General features: G+C 44.2%; 1 protein-coding gene across 2 annotated transcripts in view; it reads right to left on the bottom strand.

Annotated features, from left to right (window-relative positions):
* Positions 1-13776, bottom strand: part of ESRRG (estrogen related receptor gamma) — a 1080228-nt gene extending 1066452 nt beyond the window's left edge. The window contains exon 1 of one of the 2 annotated variants that reach the window (XM_077485775.1): positions 13654-13776. The gene's annotated coding sequence lies outside the window, so the exon portion shown is untranslated. The remainder of the gene's footprint in view (positions 1-13653) is intronic. The other variant, XM_077485771.1, reaches the window with a different exon arrangement.
* Positions 13777-17579: the final 3803 nt, after the last annotated feature.

Raw genomic sequence — 17579 nt, forward strand, 5'->3', positions numbered from 1 at the left:
GCCACTTGTCAAACTCTGCACCCTAAGTTAAAAATGTTGCCCCGTCCGGCTGTTATTTTACAGTTTGGGTGGGTGGCACCAGGCTTTATTGCCCCCTGACCACCCATCTGAAATAGATCTTACTGTGCTGGCTCTACCTCTTCCGGTATGAATGTTGTACAGCGAGCTTAAAGCAGTATTAAATCAAAACCAAAAATGTATTATATTGCAGCTTACCAATTATTAGATGTGGTGGCCGCATTTGTTTTCTTTTCCTTGGGTTTTTTCCCCTTCTGTTTTTACCTGGTGATTTGGCCAGTGACACACCTCCTGCATTAATGGGACACAGCTCTGGATGAATGAACACATGAGGCACATCATACAGCAGCATTGTCAGTCTGGAGAGAGGGGAGTTTTAAGCCTGGTACACACTGTAATTTTTTTGTTCAACCCAGCGGGCTGAACAAATAAAAACTGAAGAGCTCAGGAGGAGCTGTTGTACTAACTATGCAATTGTATTATTATTATTATTATTATTATTATTATTATTATACAGCATTTATATACAGTATCTCACAAAAGTAAGTAAACCCCTCACATTTTTGTAAATATTATACAGTATTATATCTTTTCATGTGACAACACTGAAGAAATGACACTTTGCTACAATGTAAAGTAGTGAGTGTGAGAGTGCTGATCGCATGCCGATCGGCAGACTTTTTCCTTCGCCCATGCTCCTTCTTCTGTCGGACACAGGAGTCGAATACTGGCTTCTTTTTTTATTGCATGCCGTCCGATATTTGGTTTGTGTATACAGCCCTTTAGATGTACTAGCAGATTTAAATACACTAACAAATTGAAACCAAATTCCAGCTCACGCTTTATAATCAGTTACAGCAAACTTTTTTCTCCTTTTTTTGGTAAAGGTTTTACATGTATAAATAAAAGCTGACCACTGTAAGCACCCGTGGCCAGTATTAAATGGTTTGTCTCATATCTGTAACTGATACATTCTGCTGGAGAGTTTGTTCTTTTGAACAACAACAGACTTACTGGCCAGATCCCCAGATGAAAAGAAGAAGAACAAAAAAAAAAGCCTAAAAAAGAAAACTATTGCAGCCATCACATCTAAGGATTGGTAAGCTGCAATGTAATAAATGTTTGCTTTTGGGTTTAAAACCGCTTAAAGGAACTATATTGAAAAAAAAAAACCCTATAAGTAATTTCAATTAATTCATGAATTAAATAAACGGGGGGTGGGGGGGTCTGTTATATCTGCCGGCACCTTGACGTTAATTTCATAAAAGCAAGCTTCTTTTTTGCACCCATCCCCCTCAATGTCACATAGAAGCAAGAAGTATGTAAGTAAAATTTCACTTATAAGCGCTCATTTCCCCGCGGTAAAAGTAGTGGCTATCACGGTATATTTCCCTTTATTAAACAGACTTTTAAACAGGATTTCTGCATCTACAAATCCAAAGCCGTTCCATGGCCCAGATTTAATCCGCGGAATACAGCGCACATTAAGGGAAAACACACCCTGCCCACATTACTGTAACAACAGATAGCGTGTAGTCCATTCTCCCAGACTCGTGTTTGATAACACAGCCGTCCCATGTGGCTCCGCTACATAACTAGATTTAAAATAAAAAATAAATAAATATATCAAAGCGGCAAAAAAAAAAAAAAAGAGAGAGCTAAATGGATACAAGTCTGGATCCCACTAGGCCTGCGAGCTGCAATCTTATTTGAATTCAGGTTGTAGCAGAATTAATTCAGTAAGGAAGCAATCACTTGACTAGCAGACAAGAGATGAGGGCTGTGGTTACATTAGGAGTCTCACCCGCCATTAATTGAAGAGTGGGGTATGGGAGGAAGGGGGTGGGGGGCTTTGAACTTGTGAACTCTGTCTGACTGTCTGTCTGTCTGGGAAATTCAGAACGGAGGCTTATCACACGTCTCTTTCCGTAGCTTACTGTCAAAGTATTTTGTAAATCGTTTAAAAAAAAAAAAAATATAGAAAAATAGTGGGTCCTCCTAAAAGGCCGGAAGTTATGTAATTAAAAATTTTACGCCAAATTTTTCAAATGTTTTGCACAGCATTTTATTTTGTTTTACTTGTCTAGCCTACCTTACACAGCAGACAGTGATAGGGGTGTGTAAATGGTGCACAGCCCCCCCCCCTCCCCCCCCCCCCCGAAGGAAATCAAAGGGGTCCCACATGTATTACACATTTAGATTCAACATCTAATTGATGTGCGATTTGTTCAACATGATCGAAGAAGCAAACATGAATGGGTATATCTTCCTACTAAGGATGAGCTCCGGCGTGTTCGCACAGCCCACATGCAGAGCCCGCCAGCGCAAGGTCTCTAACATCCACCAGCTTTGTGATGTCATCATAGAGGAGTGGAAGAGGACTACAGTGGCAACCTGTAAAGCTCTGGTGAACTCCATGCCCAAGATGTTTAAGGCAGTGCTGGAAAATAATGGTGGCCACACAAAATATTGAAACTTTGGGCCCAATATGGACATTTTCACTTAGGGGTGTACTCACTTTTGTTGCCAGGGACTTAGACATTAATGGCTGTGTTATTTTGAGGGGACAGCAAATTTACACTGTCATACAAGCTGTACACTTACTACTTTACATGACTTACATGAAAAGATAGAATAAAATATTTATAAAAATGTGAGGGGTGCACTCACTTTTGTGAGATAATATATATATATATATATATATATATTTATATATATATATATATATATATATATATATATATATATATATATATATACTTGCTGACCTATACACATACTGCGACAGGATAGCTCCTATAGGCAAAGCCACTACCCGCACGTTGCTGCCTGTTTATAGGATTCGGGCACGTGCCCTCATCCGCCTACTCTCCTGTGATTTGAAACAGCAGGAGTTTGTCAGCAGGGAAAAAAAACAAATCAATTTGTAGTAAAAAGCAACACACATTACATGTTGTTAGGCACACAATTAACCCCATAATTGCCCCAGCCAGTGTCATTAGTAAAGTGACAGTGTATATTATTAGCACTAATCACTGTATTATAGTGTCACTGGAGATGTCACTGGCAGTTGGCAGTTAGTCAGTTCCTGTAAAGTGTCAGTTAGTGTCAGATTTTTTTTTACCAAAGACGTAGCAGAATACATTTTGGCCTAAAGTTATGAAGAAATTTGTTTTTTTTATACAAATTTTTGTTCTTTTTTCATTTATATAATAAAGGATAAAAAACACAGTGGTGATCAAACACTCCTAAAAGAAAGCTCTATTTGTGTGAAAAAAAAGATATAAATTTCATTTGGGTACAGTGTTGCATGACTCTGCAATCGGCAGTTAAAACAGTGCAATGCTGAATAGCGAAAAAATGGCCTGGTCACAAAGGGGGTAAAATTTTCTGGAGCTTAAAAGGATATACACTGTATATACAGTACATATATGTATACTGTCAGGGCTGCTGTTAGAAACCACAGGGCCCCATACAGCCTTTCCAACCAATATCAAATAATATTTGTGCTAAAATGCCGTGGCTGCAATGCTATGCTTCGCAGCCATGGCAGAAAATATACCCTCATTGCTAAATACTCATTCAATTGAATAGCGCTGCTCTGTAAGTGCCCACAACCACGAGCAAAGCTGTTGTGGTGTGCTACTGTTAAAACAGGCAGTGAGGTGATTTTATTATTTATTTTATTTTTACCTTTTTTTTAACTACCCTGTTGGGGGGCGGGGGGGGGGGGCTTTGGTGAAATATCACGGGTCCAAATAGACCCCTGATGTCTCACATTTGAGATAGTGAAAGGGACTGAGAACAGAGATTTATCAGTCCCTTTCTCTAGGGCCTCAGCTGCACTGGATCCACAAGTGTCAGCAATAAAACTGTACAGCCAGCAGGTGCCCGGGCTTCCCTCTTGAACTGATAGGGCACAGTACAGGAGGGCTGGCTGTACTGCCTTACCAGTGGCCCTGTACACTGTATGTCCCTTTCATGACTAAGCCTATTTCTGACATTTAGTGTTTACTAAATGTTAAAATCCCTATTTTTTGCTAGAAAATTACTTAGAATCCCCAAACATTTTATATATATATATATATATATATATATATATATATATATATATATATATATATAGCAGAGAATCTAGAGAATAAAATGGCGATTGTTGCAATATTTTATGTCACATGTATTTGTGCAGCAGTGTTTTGGGAAAAGGGACACTTTCATGAATTTAAAAAAAATATAAAAGTATAATGTGAAAGATGATGTTACGTTGAGTAAATAGATACCAAACATATCATGCTTTATAATTGCACAAACTCGTCGAATGGCGACAAACTTTGGTACTTAAAAATCTCCATAGGCGACACTTTAAATTTGACAGAGGAGGTCTAGTGCTAGAATTATTGTTCTCGCTCTGACGATTGCGGAAATACCTCACATGTGTGATTTGAACACCGTTTACATATGCAGGCGCGACTTCCGTATGCGTTTTCTTTGCTGCACGAGCTCGGGGTGACGGGGACGGTTTGAAAAAAAAAATTCTTATTTATTTTATTTATTTTTATATGATTAAATTGTGTTTTAAAAAAATAAATAAATGATCACTTTTATTGCTGTCACAAGGAATGTAAACATCCCTTGTGACAGTAATAGGTGGTGACAGGTACTCTTTATGGAGGGATCAGGGGTCTAAAAGACCCCAAATCCCTCCTTTGCACTTCAAAGTATTCAGATCACCGAAAACGATGATCCGGCACCATTGGCAGCCTAGTAAACAGGAAGTGACGTCATGGCTTCGCTTCCGTTTTTACATAAAGGAGACTGGAACAAAGCCGTTGCTTTTTGTATTGGTGTTAATGCATGTATGTGTACTGCGGAGGGTCGCTAGCTTTTAGCTGCGTTTTTCTGCCTCTATTCAAAGTCAATTGTTCCATATGAGAGCCCATTGATTTGATTAGAAGTGCACCAGAAGTCGGATCATGATGATGATCATGATGATCCGACTTGTTGTGCTACTTGTGCGCTGAGGATCTTCAAGAGGAACACCACGCCAAAATGAAAAAGAAAAACGGTGTAGGGCCCCCCTGGTATAGATTTTAAGGGGAACCCCCACGCAAAAATCCATACCAGACCCTTATCCGAGCATGCAGCCTGGCGGGTCAGGAAAGGGGGGGACAAGCTAGCACTCCCCCTCCTTGACCTTACCAGGCAACATGCCCTCAACATAGTGGGGTGTGTGCTGTGCCCCGCACCCCAAAGCACCTTGTCCCCATGTTGATGGGGACGAGGGCCTCTTCCCGTCAGCCCTGGCCTTTGTCGGGGTTTGGGGGTGGGGGCTTATCAGAATCTGGAAGCCTCCTTTAACAAGGGGGCCCCCAGATCACAGCCCGCCACCCTATGTGAATAAGTATGGGGTACATCATACCCCTACCCATTCACCCAAAAAAAGTGTCAAAAATAAAAATAGGAAACAGGTTTTTGACAAAGAAATTTATTATAGCAGCTCCAGCTTCTTATCTCTTTACGATTTCTTCCCCCCCCCCAGTGATGTCTTCATCCTCCAGTTCTTCTCCTCTCACCGCTGATGACTTCTGCCGCCGCTGTCTTCTCCCTCTGCCAGTTCTCCTCTCTCCTCTGTCTTCTCCCTCTGTTCTTCCTCCGATGTTCTCTCGATGCTCTCTCCAGCTGTGATGCTGGGTCCGCCGCGTGCCAATACTTATATAGCCAAGGGGCGGGGCCACCTGGCAACGTCATCCAGAGGATCCGCCCCCTGTGACGTCACTGCCCAGGGCATGATGGACGGTGACATCACAGGCTTTTAGTGGCATCAGACGTTTTTACAGTTTATTTTTACTGCTCCTGGAAGCACAGGCTGCCTTTTTTTTTCTACTGTCCCTAAACACTTATGCCTCCAAATGCATCTGACAGTTTATGTGTGCACGGACACATAGGCTAACATTGAGGGGTGTTTAGAATCAGTTAAAAAAAAAGTCAGACACCCCTAACAGGAAGAAGCTGCAAAAGGAGCTGCAGTGCAAGGAAGCTGCTGACAGGAGGAGACAGCAGAGAAACCAAGAGATGAGCTCATCACTGTGCTGCTTCTCCTTTCACTGTCCAGTCACTGGCTGTGGGAGGGTCAAGAAATGTAACCATAATGCAGAAAAATCTGGTCTCCTGTCCTGGCAGGCAGGGTTGCCCTGTGTGAAGGGGCTTAGATCTTAGGACTGGATGGGCAGAAATACAGTTTTTTTAAGGTAAAATAGCCCCCATATATGTGTTTAATTTGTGGATTTAGCTGTTTGCCTCAAGGTAAGCTTTAAACTGAAAAAGGACCTACACATTAGCACACTTAAAATAAGGTTGCACAGATACCGATATCCGTACCGATACTAAACAAATCCTCCAATACCTAAAACTGAAATCTTTGTGGTGTAATTTGAGCTCATACAAAACAAAAGGGTTCAAATCGCACTGCACAGAACCAAATGTGATTTGAACAGGAATGTGGTGCACTTCCTGTCTGAGTCACATGCATTTTCCTGCACCGCTCCTGTGTCAACCCAGGCTTGTTCAGCCTGGGTTCACACCAGAGGTGTGGGAAACCGCATATGATTCAGACAGGAATCACACTGCATTCCTGTTTTTATCACATGTGATTCATGCAGTTCGATTTGAGCCCAATCATTTTTGGTGCATCCCTAACTTAAAGCCTATTCACTGGATTCTAACAACCAAGAATAGTACCAAGAAAACTTTTTATAGGTTTCTCTTTCATCAATAAACCCCCACCACCACCCCCCCCCCCAAAAAAAAGGTTACTTTAATATGAGATGGAAGGCAGCCATTATTTTTTTATGATAACTTCACCACAGGGTGGCTCTGCTCCGTTCAGCCTCTTTGCTTCTGCTTTAAACATCAGCTACACGGTTTCTAAATGCAAAGCGACAACAAAGCTTCGCTGTGCAGAATAATGTACCGCCATATGTTTTATTGAACAATTATAGAAACACAAAAAAAAAGTACAATGGCTTCTGCTTACTAAACAGGGGCACCTTCTAAAAGTGCAGGAGCGTAGAAGATCATCCAATTCTACGCCATGTTTATGATGGAACACTTATTTTTTTCATTTTTTTCATTTTTTTTTTAACGAATCCCGCTGTGGTTTAACCTACCTTTCATAAGTGCAATTAGTATTGTAGGTACGATACATACATATTATATTTTAATACATGCAACAATGCACAAAAAGCAGGAAGATGAAAATAACCACAAGCATGATCACCAAGCATCCTACTTAAAGGGATAGTTACCTTTAACACAAAACTGTCTATGCAGATAAGGGGCATCTATAGATAAAAACAAACTGTGCTGCTCTGACTAAAGTTGAATAAAGCTATTACTATGGTTGTAGGCCATTTACATACCTTATGAAGCCTGACTGGAATACTCCCAGGACATTGCTAAGTGAGGCCTAGTCATCACTGGTCACCTCCACCATCACAGGAGTGAGCTCTTTCTCTGATTCAACCCCCCTCACATACTCTCTCTATCCCCTGATGTAGTAGCTCTGAGCTCAGCACCTGAGAGCTCACTCCTGTGATGGTGGAGGTGAGCAGTCAGGGCTGGACTGGGACAGAAATTTGGCCCTGGACTTCATCCAGACCGGCCCACTTACATTTTGAGTGTCCCATCAGCACTCCCTTACATCAGAATGTCCCATCACCAGCCCCCTTAGAACAGAGTGTCCCAACACCAGCCCCCTTACAACAGAGTGTCCCATTACCAGCCCCCTTACATCAGAGTGTCCCATTACCAGCCCCCTTACATCAGAGTGTCCCATTACCAGCCCCCTTACATCAGAGTGTCCCATTACCAGCCCCCTTACATCAGAGTGTCCCATTACCAGCCCCCTTACATCAGAGTGTCCCATTACCAGCCCCCTTACATCAGAGTGTCCCATTACCAGCCCCCTTACATCAGAGTGTCCCATTACCAGCCCCCTTACATCAGAGTGTCCCATTACCAGCCCCCTTACATCAGAGTGTCCCATTACCAGCCCCCTTACATCAGAGTGTCCCATTACCAGCCCCCTTACATCAGAGTGTCCCATTACCAGCCCCCTTACATCAGAGTGTCCCATTACCAGCCCCCTTACATCAGAGTGTCCCATTACCAGCCCCTTACATCAGAGTGTCCCATCAGCAGCCCCCTTACATCAGAGTGTCCCATCAGCAGCCCCCTTACATCAGAGTGTCCCATTACCAGCCCCCTTACATCAGAGTGTCCCATTACCAGCCCCCTTACATCAGAGTGTCCCATTACCAGCCCCCTTACATCAGAGTGTCCCATTACCAGCCCCCTTACATCAGAGTGTCCCATTACCAGCCCCCTTACATCAGAGTGTCCCATTACCAGCCCCCTTACATCAGAGTGTCCCATTACCAGCCCCCTTACATCAGAGTGTCCCATTACCAGCCCCCTTACATTAGAGTGTCCCATTACCAGCCCCCTTACATCAGAGTGTCCCATTACCAGCCCCCTTACATCAGAGTGTCCCATTACCAGCCCCCTTACATCAGAGTGTCCCATTACCAGCCCCCTTACATCAGAGTGTCCCATTACCAGCCCCCTTACATCAGAGTGTCCCATTACCAGCCCCTTACATCAGAGTGTCCCATCAGCAGCCCCCTTACATCAGAGTGTCCCATCAGCAGCCCCCTTACATCAGAGTGTCCCATTACCAGCCCCCTTACATCAGAGTGTCCCATTACCAGCCCCCTTACATCAGAGTGTCCCATTACCAGCCCCCTTACATCAGAGTGTCCCATTACCAGCCCCCTTACATCAGAGTGTCCCATTACCAGCCCCCTTACATCAGAGTGTCCCATCAGCAGCCCCCTTACATCAGAGTGTCCCATCAGCAGCCCCCTTACATCAGAGTGTCCCATCAGCAGCCCCCTTACATCAGAGTGTCCCATCAGCAGCCCCCTTACATCAGAGTGTCCCATCACCAGCCCCCTTACATCAGAGTGTCCCATCAGCACCCCCTTACATCAGAGTGGCCCATCAGCACCCCCTTACATCAGAGTGTCCCACCAGCAGCCCCCTTACATCAGAGTGGCCCACTGAGCCATCGGCCCACCGGGATACTCCCGGTAGTCCCAATGGCCAGTACATGCCTGTGAGCAGTGATGACTAGGCCTCACTTAGCAACATCCTGGGAGCATTCCAGTCAGGCTTCATAAGGTATGTAAATGGCCTACACCAATAGCAAGGGTATTATTTATCTTTAGTGAGAGCTGCACAATTTGTTTTAAACTACAAACACCCCTTACCTGCAGCCATAGGCAGTTTTATGTACAGGTGAACTATCCTTGTAGGCTGGGTTCACACTATCTTCACATGCGACTCACAGCAGGGGTCCAGTGCATCTTCATTTACTGCTTGAGGTCTGATTCCAGCTCAGATTTTGGACTGAATTTGGACCTGAAACAGAGCAAAAGACGCACGGGACCCCTGTATAAATTCACACCGGAGCCACAGCGGAGATATGTGAACTTGCTCCATAGAGAGCCGGACAAAATCTCCTGCTATTGCGAATTGGATGTGGGGAATCCACATCCAATTCACAATAGTGTGAATCCAGCCTCAAGGTCTCTATAGTTAAGGGGGAATCCTACAAGTGGCTTTATAGGGTTTCAAGGTAAGTGCATACTCATATTTTAGTCTAGTGGTCTCAAAACTGAAGCCCGGGGGCCAGATTCAGCCCTTTGCTTGACTATATCTGGGCCTTGAAGCATTATTCCTTCCGCTGACACTAACGATGGTGTATATTGCCTTCCACTGACACCAACGACGGAGCATAATTCCTTCCACTGACAACAAAAATGGGGTACTATTCCTTCCGCTGACATTATTTCTCTCCCTAATAGCAAAGATCAGCCATTGTTTACTCCCACTGGCCACAGATTGGCACCCCTAAGGCTAGGTTCACACTGCTGCGATGTCCGAGATCGAATGTGATTCGCACCGCACTGCAGTGCAAATCACATGCGATCTCTGTGCGATGTGATTTCAACCATACAGATAGTATGGCTGAATTCGCATCGCATCCGGCCCAGACTTGCACAGGACCCCTTTTTTGGTCCGCAGCAGAATCGGATCACATGGGTGTTCACACCATGCGATCCGACTCTTGTCCGAGTTTGCAGATCGCACTGCGATATGCGAACTGATTTGGAGGTGTCATTAACTTTAACTGACACTCCCAGCAGTTCGCATAGGGCAGTGTGAACTGCCGCCGGGAGACATGCGATGCGGGAACCTGCAGTGGATTTGCAGCGTTCCCGCATCGCAGCAGTGTGAACCTAGCCTAAAGGCTGACGGACAGCAAACTGGCCCTTTCTTTAGACAGTTTGTAGACCCCTAATTTACAGTACATTCCCACCAGCCACTGTGTGACAGAGAAGCGGTTGGTGTGCAGTATGGTTTAGTCAAATCAGCTCAGTGCTGATGCGCCAATCTTGGTGCATTACACTGTCCACTTTTTTTTTTTATGAACTTTATTGAAACGTCCAATGAAAATGTCAAACAATCATCTCATAAAGTCCAAATGGCCACCACCTAGTGCGAGGCAGTGGATTGCTTCACACTGCACTTACAAAAAGGTACTGCGTGAAGTACTATTTTATCACACACAGCTCTCAGTGGTATGAGGATGGCATTTTGCCTTGATATGTGTTGGGAGTGCGTTGGAATAGCCGCCCAATGCTGTCCCACCGCTTCTGGTGTGAATACACCCCTCCCTACCCATTACAGAAAAAAATGGGAATATTGCCACCTATATACACCTTAAAAAGCATGCAAAATGCTCCTTCTGGATACAGAAAACCAAATGCACACATTTTACTGCATGCAAGTAGTACATACCGGTAGTTACATAGTTAGTAAGGTTGAATAAAGACACCAGTCCATCCTGAGTGAGTGTCCACAACTTTCCCCATCCCTGTACATTGCACACTTATATCAGTCCCTACCCTCAAGGAGCCCACAATCCAAGGTGGCCATACATATACTAGGACCAATTTGCCTATCAGCATGTCATTGGCATGTGGGAAGAAACCCACACAGGCACAGGGAGAACATACAAACTCCAGGCAGGTAGTGCCATGGTTGGGATTTGAACCAGCAACCCTTTTTACTGCAAGATGAGAGTGCTAACCACTACACCACTCTGCCACCCGCTACTGTGCTGCCCATGAAAGTAGGAAGATCGGAAAAAAACATGCACAGTTGTCAAGCACCCTGCTTTCTCAAATTGACCCAGGCCTAAATGCCCGTCATTATATAACTGTATGTCTCAAGCTAAGCTCCTGACAACTTTTTGTTTATGCTCCTTTTTCATTCCTCCAGTTAGTGGGCAGCCTACAATTTACCATTACGTGTTTTAAGCTAAGTTCACACTCATTGTTTTTCCTGTTTGTAGTCAATCTACAGGTTGCCGTGGTGGGTTTCAAGAAAAGTTTACGCTAATTCTTGTCCTGGTTAGTGGGTAGCCCACAAGTTGCCCAGTTGGGCTTCAAGCTAAGTTCACACTCATTTTTTGGCCTACCGGTTAGGAAGGCCATAGACGATGCAATTTTCTTTCCTGCAGCAATGGGTTGCAGGAAAGAAAATCGCTCACAGTCAGTGTTGATGTGGAAATCCCTCCTGGGGAGGGGGCGAGGGCAGCTGTCCCTGATGGGAGAACACAGTGGGGTTGATTTACTAAAGTCAAATAGGCTGTGTAAAGTGCAGGTTTGTCCTATTAGTTAGTAGTCAACCTTAATTTTTTGCAGAAATGGGCTTTGAGTAACATTTATGCTAATTTTTCATCCTTTCCATTATTGGGTAGCCTATAAGTTGCCGAGGTGGACTTCATGCTAAGCTCAGACTCATTTTTTTGTCCTTTTGGTTAGTGAATAGCTTACAAGTTGCCAAGGTTGGCTTCAAGCTAAGCTTAGACTCATTTGTTGTCCTGTTAGTAGTCAACCTTCAATTTTTGCTGAAATGGGCTTTGAGTAATGTTTATGCAAATGTTTCATTCTTTCCATTATTGGGTAGCCTATATGTTGCAGAGGAGAGCTTAAAGCTAAGTTCACACTCATTTTTTTTATCCTTCTGGTTAGTGAATAGCCTACAAGATGCCAAGGTGGGCTTCAAGCTAAGCTCGGACTCATTTTTTGTCCTGTTAGTAATCAACCTTAAATTTTTGCTGAAATATGCTTTGAGTAATGTTTATGCTAATTTTTCATCCTTCCCATTATTGGGTAACCTATAAGTTGCTGAGGTGGGCTTCACACTCATTGGGGGTTATTTACGAAAGGAAAATCCACTTTGCACTGCAAGTGCACTTGAAAGTGCACTGAAAGTGCAGCTGGAAGTGCAGTCGCTCTAAATCTAAGGGGTATATCTGAAATGAGGGGAAGCTCTGCTGATTTTATCATCCAATCATGTGCAAGCTAAAATGCTGTTTTTTTTTTAAATTTTCCTTGCATGTCCCCCTCGGATCTACAGCGACTTTACTTCCAAGTGCACTTTCAGTGCAAAGTGGATTTTCCTTTAGTAAATAACCACCATTGTTTTGTCCTTCTGCTTAGTGAATAGCCTACAAGTTGTCAAGTTGGGCTTCAAGCTAAGTTGAGACTAATTTTTTGTCCTGTTAGCAGTCAACCTTAAATTTTTGCTGAAATGGGCTTTGAGCAACATTTATGCTCATTTTTCAACCTTTCCATTATTGGGTAGCCTGTAAGTTGCCGAAGTGGGCTTCAAGGTAAGTTCACACTCATTTTTTTGTCCTTCTGGTTAGTGAGTAGCCTATAATTTGCCACGCCAGGCTTCAAGCTCAGCGCACATTTAATTTTTACCCAATACAGAAAAGATTAAAAAAACTGTGAATATTGCCACCTAAACATGCATCAAGGATACAGAAAAGCACATGCAACCCCCCCCCCCCCCCACACACACACAGCGATGTGCAATGCTTCCCCCAAATCACATATTCTACACGTCTTAAAAACGTGCAAAGTGCAACGCGTTTGTCGCTGAAAGATCATCTGGAATTCGTTTTGGAGGGTCAGACTTTAGAAAAACAAAGATGCGATTGGTTGCTATGGGTTACCACACTTTGCGACGTTGCTACCTAGAGAGGTTGCGAGGAAATCATATAGGTTTTTCCTCCCCCCCCCCCCGCCTGTGAGTTCCGTCTGCCTGTGTCATTGCAATCTCCTCTATTGTGCGGTGACTATGAGAACTGACTGCTGAGTAAGTTCATGCGAGGCTCGCCAAGGTTACACACAAGTACACACATAGCACAGACACAGACAAGTCCCACAGCGCGAGTATCCCAGAGGAAGGTCAGCCAGTTGCCTGCATCTTATCAGCGTCCGAAAACTCTTGCTCCAGACTTTGGCTGCACTCTAACGACGCAGTAGAGTCACGGGTCTGTCTAATTTTTCTTAGTTCTATGGCAAAACTGACAAGGAAGAAGAGAAAAGAGGACACAGAAGAAGAAGATTCTACCCCCCCCCACCACCACCACCACCACCACCATCACCACCCCCACCACCCCCCTGTGTGCTAGGAGAGCGAAGGGCACAGTACCTGGTGGTAAGCAGTCAGGTAGCCGGTTGGGTATTACGGAGAGTACACCATGCAGAAGCACTGAACGCACGCCTCCTCTCACCGGCTCCCACGACCTCCACTCGGGAGGGGTGCTGGGTCCTCCTCCACTGACGGGGGCGCCTGGCTGTCCACGGGGCCGGCTCCTTCCATTAGGCAAAATTAGGCATTGCCTAGAATGGCATAAAATGAGTTGGGGGGGAGGTGGGGGTGGCGCCGGAACAGAAAAAAGAGATGCGGGCAGTTCAAAGAGCTGTGCCGTGATCAGGTCTTTGAATTGCAGAGTCTCCGTTACAGCAGCAGCAGGAGGAGGCAGAGGAGGGGGGGAGCGAGGAAATTCATCACCTCACTCTATGCAGAGCGCTCGGATGAGACTTCTGGTTCCCGATCGTCTGTAAAACTGCTAAGTTATTCCTGAATGAGCCCCCCCCCCCCCCGACTGCGTGCGGATTAACGTGAGCCCAGGGAGAGCAGCACTTGGGGGCTGTGTGTGTTTTCCCTGTGACCCCCCCAAGCTGACCTCCAGGCATGGTAGATGAAGGAGAGGAGAAAGGGGGGACAGGCGATGGTCACAGGACTCCACTTCTCCTCGGTGCACCTTGCGCAGGTTACTGGCTGGACACTTTCCATCGACACCTAACCAAAAAATAGAGGAATGCTCGTCACAATGGCTGCACAACTCCAATATCAAAAAAAGTGAAAAAAATAAAAAAAAATCTTTGATAACTTTAATATAAAACCTAGCGCGTAAAACACTTAAAACCTTCCCATGTATGAACTGAATTGTAATATTGTCTTTTTTTTTTCTTCATTTGCCTTTTATGGATAATGTTGGATAAAAAGAAAAAAGAAAAAGAACAAAAAAAAAACATACATTGAGATTGATCTACCTAACCACTTCAATACTGGGCACTTTATACACCTTCCTGCCCAGACCAATTTTCAGCTTTCAGCGCTGTCGCACTTTGAATGACAATTGCGCGGTCATGCGGCACTGTACCCAAACTGAATTTTTATCATTTTGTTCCCACAAATAGAGCTTTCTTTTGGTGGTATTTGATCACCTCTATGGTTTTTATTTTTTGCTAAACAAATAAAAAAAATACAGAAAAGTTTGAAAAAATAACTTTTTTTGTTTCTGTTACAAAACGTTGTAAATAAGTAAGTTTTCTCCTTCACTGATGGGCACTGATGATGGGCACTAATATGTGGCACTGATGGGACACTGATAGGTGGCACTGACAGGTGGCACTGATGATCAGCACTGATGGGTACACATAGGTAGCACTGATGGGCACTGATAGGTGGCACAGGTGGGCTCTGATAGGCGGCACGGATGGCACTGATAGGTGGCACGGATGGACATGGATGGGCACTGATAGGTGGCACTGATGTACACTAATGGATGGTACTGATGGGCATTGCTGATTGACAGGCATCCATTGTGGGCACCGATTGGCAGCCATTGTGGGCACTGATTGGCATCCATTGTGGGCACTAATTCTTATCCCCGGTGGCCATGGGTGGCATACCTGGTGGTGACTAGTGGTGTGCCAGTTATCGGCTCTCTTCTTCTCTCCTCACATTCCTCACAAGAAAATCCGATAAGCAGCTTGTGTTTATTTCCGCGATCAGCTATCATTTGACACAGCTGATCACATTGTACAGGACGCTATGATTGGTGAAGTCTGAAGTGCAATCACGGGAGGACGTCCATGTACGACCTCCCGGAAAATTGATCCTACGCTGTAACAGTCTTTCGGCTATAGCGCGGCCGGGAAGGGGTTAAACTCAAAACCAAAAATATATATTGCAGCTGACCAATCATTAGAGGTGGTGGCTGCATTTGTTTTCTTTTTTAAAGTGGTTGTATACTCAAATTTTTAACTTTTACCTACAGGAAAGCCTATAATAAGGCTTACCTGTAGGTAAAAAAAATATCTCCTAAACCTGTACGGTTTAGGAGATATTCCCCTCGGTATGCGCCGCTGACTGCAGCGGCGCATGTGCACAAGGGGATTCTCAGCCTGAAAATCCGGCAGTGGCCGACCGGCCGGAATGAAATCTCCCGCGATATCGCGGCTCCGGCCACTCACAGCGCCGGAGCCGCGATACCCGGAAGAAATCGGGCCAGATGACGGGGCCTCGTTCTAAGGTATTTCATAATGAGCTAGTATGCGGTGCATACTAGCTCATTATGCCTTTTGCTTTGCAGGTTTAAAAAAAAAAAAAAAAAATTGCGGGTTTACTACCGCTTTAAAGCTTTTCCCCTCTGTTTTCACCGGGTGATCTGCCCAGTAACACACCTCCTGTGTTAGAGGGCCCCCACTCTGGATGAAGGAGCACAGGGGCACTTTGGACAGCAACATTGTTAATTTCTTGGCGCCGACCACACACATATATGCAGTCGCTCAGCGGGTTGGCCTGAACGCCAAACAGCTGCATAAATGCGACACTGTTAAAACGACTTACTGTGCAGAGAGCACACTTTTTACGCTCTCCCAGAACGATAGCCGGCGAGTAGCTCTCAATGCATACTGGCGATCAGGAGCTTTCCAATCATGTGACTGCTGTGACAGCCAATCGTCAAGATGATCAGAAACTCCACTCCGCCTCCTGGCATCTGAAACCCCCTAAAGTGCCAGGGGGCGCCGGAGCCAAGGGTTTAATCTGGGTGGAGGGGAGTGTTAGACATAGTAGCAGATTTAAACTCCAGCTCACACTTTATAAACAGGGACAGCAAACTGTTTTTTTTTTCCTTTTGGGATAAAGGTTTAACATAAATAAATAAGAGCTGATTATTGTAAGCACCCCTGTCAGTGGTAAATGGTTTGTCTCAACATTCTTAACTGCTACATTTGCAAGACAGCCTGTTCTCACTTACTGGCTGGATCACCAGCTGAAAAGAAAGAAAAGAAAGCCTAAAAAAGGAAACAAATGCAGCCATCACATCTAAGAATTGGTAAGCTGCAATAGAAAAAATGTTTGCTTTTGGGTTTCAAACTGCTTTAAAAAAAACACATGACAAATGCAGAAAAAACGCAGATTTCTTATATATTACAGGTATTTACATACACAGCACTAACAATTTACGGAACACTTCCACATATTGAATATTCACATCAGCCCCTGCCTTCAGGGCTCATTCACACTGGAATGTGTGCATTTTTGCGCATCCCTATGCATTTTTGCATGTTTCAGTGCCTTCTGGTTTTGCTGCATTAATTTCAATGTAAAAAGTAGTGCGAGTGCTACTTTTACAAATTTCCCCACACGAAATCACATAATACCGGGGTACCATGCGATTTGGTGTTCACAAAACACACCACGATTGCTGGATGCATTTGGGGTGCCATTAACAACTAATGACACTCGCGTGTGTCTAGCAAGCACTACGTTTTCCTGTATGGTGCAGGTGACACGCACAGAAGCAAGCTTTCCCACTCCACGCTCTAGTGTGACCTGGCCCTCAAGGAGATTACAATCTACACTCCCTATCTTCCATACGCACATACTTTGGCCAATATTGATATAATTCACTTACCCCTATGTCTTTTTTGATGCATTAAAAATGCACAGAAAATGCATGACAATACAGACGCACAAGTGTGAACGTAAATGTTACAGACTAAGGTTTATTTTGTACAATGGATTGTTTCTATTAAAGTTAGTAATCAAACTGTATACTTTTTGAAATTAGACATGTACAGCTGTTAGGCCTGGTTCACACCTGAGCGTTTTGCAGTGCGTTTTTTTTCATTTTGCAGAAACGCACTGTAGTCCATTTAACATGATTTCCTATGGATCACGTTCACATTTGTGCCTTTTCAACTTTTTTTTTTTTTAAGCATCAGGGACTTTTTTTGTGGATGCATTTTTAAATCCATAGACTTCAATTAAAGCACAGT

This window comes from Lithobates pipiens, unplaced genomic scaffold (assembly GCF_037356315.1).
Source record: "Lithobates pipiens isolate NorthernLeopardFrog02 unplaced genomic scaffold, aLitPip1_a1.2 Scaffold_18, whole genome shotgun sequence".
Taxonomy (NCBI): Eukaryota; Metazoa; Chordata; class Amphibia; order Anura; family Ranidae; genus Lithobates; species Lithobates pipiens.